The 4,031-nt window shown below is 42.6% G+C and overlaps 1 non-coding gene across 1 annotated transcript; it reads right to left on the minus strand.

Moving 5' to 3' along the window:
• Positions 1-1,294: 1,294 nt before the first annotated feature.
• trnastop-uca (transfer RNA opal suppressor (anticodon UCA)) lies at positions 1,295-1,380 on the minus strand. The gene has a single exon. It is a non-coding gene; the product is annotated as a tRNA-Sec (tRNA).
• Between the last annotated feature and the right edge of the window lie 2,651 nt (positions 1,381-4,031).

The raw sequence follows: 4,031 nt of genomic DNA on the forward strand, positions 1-4,031 counted from the left end.
CTTCCCATAACTTTCAGGGCTAATTTGTCTAACCCCAGCAGGGCCCTGCATTGCTGTGGCCAATACCGACGCTGTTATTATTTCCCAGTTTGCCTACTCGTGAGCCGGGTTTTTTTCCCATTTTTCTTTGATAGGCTGCTGCCTCTTGCATGTTCCAGACCTCCCCTGGGTGAAGGGGGATCTGGGTGGGTCTCTTTTGCCCCGTGCGTGTGTTGCACTGCTGCATTGTCGCAACAGCAAGTGTTTTTTTTCGTCCAGGCGCCTTTTTTTCGTTGTGGCGGCTTGTCTGGAGTTTGTTTGGTCTGAGGGACTGTTGCCAGTATTAAGCCCCATGTCTTCAGGGGTGCATTCTAACAAGGTCCTTGCCACTTCTGGACTGCCCTGAAGGGGGTGTCCTTTCGTGCTGCCGCCTTTTGGGCATTACCTAGCACTTTCGCAAGGTTCTAAAGCGTTGATGTCGCCTCCCCCACACTGTTCGGCGTTGTCTTTGGTCCAGCGGTAGCTTCGCAGTGAGGTTTGTTTCCTGACTTTCTTGTGACTACACTGGTATAAGTCATGAGACTGAAATTGATAGACATTCCTATCGAGACAGCTGCGATGGATTGACACATTTTTGGTTGGCATTTCTGCGCAGGTGAAATTCTGAGCTTAAAACACTGCCTTTAGCTGACGTACAGGACTCATAAAACGTAGCTACATTTAAAGCTTTGTTTAAAAAAACGTTCAAGGTATAGCTGGGAACTAAATAGAGTTCAGAGTCCTGATAGCTTGATGAAAGAAGCAGTCCTTGAGCCTGACTCTGCAGTATTTTCCCTTTTTTAAAAGGCGGTGAGATGGATGGGGTAACCTGCAATCCTGGGACAGAAATTTACCTTTTCCCCCTATTCTCACAATGCACTGCTATACCACACGGTGATGCAGCTGGTCAGAATGTTCTCAATGGCGCATCTTTGGAGTAAGAGCATGTTGCGGGTCGTGACACTCCCTCTCCTAAGTTTGCAGATAAAGTACATGTGTTGATGTTTTTATTTTTTTGGCAAGGGATGTGATGTGATGGCTACAGGACAGGTCCTTGCTGATATATACACTAATAAACTTCATACTGCTCACCCTTTTCCCCATAGCACTGCTGATTTTGAGTGGGGCGTGCCCGGTGTGCGCCCTCCTTAAATCGCCAACAATCTCCTTGGTTTTCTCTGCATTCAGTGTTGTATTTACACCACTGGGCCAGCCTGCTCACTTCACTCCTGTAGATTGCCTCGTTGCAAAAAATAAACAACTCTGAACTGGATCACGCCCGAAAGTTGGAATTAAACCACTCTGCCACCAAGCAGCTACAGGTTTGAAGCCTGCACCCCGGACCACAAGGCTCATTCTGGCAGTACAGTACCACTCTGGAGTAAAACCCATGACCTTTGGATTGTGGTTGTGTTAATCGGAGAAGAGTGATGTGAAGTCTGTCAGGCATCAAATATGTGGGGAATACTGATGGGAAGGTTGTGGAATCACACCTATAAAAGCAGTTGTCGACTTGAACAAGGTGCCTTTAAATATATATATTTAAAAATATATATTTAAATATGGAAGTAAAACCCAGGAAACAATAAGAAAATTCAAATGGGAGTTACAATATCCTGTTTAATAGATAACAAGAAAAGACCAGACCAGAAACAGACTGGAAACTGTTACTCTGGTCACTTAGGAGTAAGGTAGACAGTGACCCAACAAGGACTGAAAGAAACTAGAAACAAAATACACTCTTTAGAAAACACACCTGGACAAAATCACATAAGGCCGGAAGAGCTGATCTCAGAGCTGACACTTGAGATTAAAACACAACATAAGTGATAGATAGATAGATAGATACTTTATTCATCCCCTAAGGGAAATTCACATTTCCAGCAGCATCCCTGAGCTGAGAACAGTACAATAATAAAGCCAAAAGAATACAATATACAAATACCCAGTGTGACGTGCAAATGCCCACTGTAGCGTGTTATATAGAGTAACTAAAAAGTGCTACACAGAATACATATTGCAGTAAGATTCGGTAATATCCAATGTAGGTGGTGTGGTTTAATGTGGGCCTTTACTCTGCCGGGTGGAGTTAAAGAGCCTCATGGCATGAGGAAGAAAAGATCTCTTCAGTCTGTCCGTAGTACAAGACAGTGACAGCAGTCTGTCGCTGAAACTGCTCTTCTGTCTGGAGATAATGCTGTGTAGTGGATGCGATGGATTGTCCATGATTGACCTCAGCTTTTTCAGTGCTCGTCTCTCAGCTACTGTTGTTAGGCTGTCCAGCTCTTTGCCCACAACAGAGCTTGCTTTCCTAGCCAGTTTATTGAGACGAGAGGCATCCTTCTTCTTGACGCTGCCTCCCCAACACGCTGCCGCGTAGAAGAGGGCGCTTGCCACTACTGTCTCATTATAAGGCCTGGTGTGAATAATAACAAAACCAAAACATTGAAAGTATTCAACTAGGATTATCCTGCAAGTTACTATGATTTATTTCCTCAATATACATTGCAGTACACAGTTAAACGTTATAACATATTCTACAAAAACATAAAATTGTACTGTATTTTAAAGAAATGAAAGTAATTTGTAATTTTTTTAACTCTAAATATTGCAGCTTTACAACCCAGTAAAAAATAAAACATACTAATCTTTCAGCAGATGGAAATGTCTACATCAGGCTTTACGCGAAGACAAAAATGTCATTCGGGGCAGCAACCGAACAAAAAAATTGCAGCATATTTATCGCCCTTTGACTCTTTTTTTGAAAGCTATCAGGCTCAAGTGTGTGATTGTTATTCACTTCAGGGAGATCTTTTGTCCTTTGGGAGCAAGAGTTTAATATTCGCTGATCCCCGGGGTTAATAATAACTTTGACCCCTGTGATAAACCGTGTGCCAAGTTGTGTCTTACTCTCGTAGCGTTTAGGCGGATGTTTGCGCACCGCCTTCTTCCCTTGAACTTGATCGTCTTTGTAATAACGTGTTTAAGAGATAATGCCAATTGTCTTTGGCCGCAGCACCTTTCAGATAAGCCGGCAAACACCCGATGGCGGCTCCACTCTAATTGTTCCCCTCGTCTGAGACGTGATACGCGTTAATATTACGGTTACGCTGAGACATTATTGAACGGGCCCCGGAGTAGGTGTGAAGTCAAGCAGAAGGTGCCCTCTGTTTGTTAAATAAATGGCTCCATAATCCCACCGTTCTGATAACAGCTTACTGTCTGGTAGTTTTTGGGAAACACCAGCAGACAAACGTTATTCTCATGTGTGCTTTATAACCGTGAGGTGTTGTTGGTTTGGGTCGGGTGAGGTAGAGTCAGATTTACAAATGGATGAAGGTACATCTTCTTCATCATTTGATTGGCAGAGAGGGAACGCTATATATAAACTCTAGCACAGAGAAAAATGTTTTCTTGTCTTAACTTATAATTGATGTTTTTGTGCTGCTCCTTTTAACTATACAGGATTCAATAGATAGGCTGTCCTTCAGTGGGGAAAAAAAGTTCATACGATGAGAAAAAAATCCTGGATAGCTTGACTTGTTGGTAGCTTGCCAATGCTATAACTAATGCTATTGTTTGGGGCTGTGATAAATCAGAATCCGTAGGGTCACTATCACTCTCTGCCAAGAGGCAAGAGAATTGCGTGCCTCACTCTGCCTCTGCAGATTCTCAGCACAGTAATATGTTGCATACTGCTCCTTTTGAATAAAAGCATCATTAGATAGGCAGTCCTCCAGCAGAGTAATACGTTTCATACTAATTGCATTAAGAATTTTTCTAATAGAATGTGAAAATTCTGTGATTTTAAAGGTTAAAATCTAAAAATGGTTAAATGAGAAACAATTTTACATTTCCATGACAACAGGAGAGGCACAGCCTCATCTGCCTTCCCTTACCACTTCCCTTACCACTTCCCTTACCCCCTCCCTTCCCTTACAAGTGAGGTAAATCTATAGCAACCTTTAACTGGGCTGACTAAGGATTCAATTAAAATATTCTTTATTTTGTCT

The sequence above is a fragment of the Urocampus carinirostris genome, chromosome 12 (assembly GCF_059441175.1).
Source record: "Urocampus carinirostris isolate Australia breed hairy pipefish chromosome 12, RoL_Ucar_1.0, whole genome shotgun sequence".
Lineage (NCBI taxonomy): Eukaryota > Metazoa > Chordata > Actinopteri > Syngnathiformes > Syngnathidae > Urocampus > Urocampus carinirostris.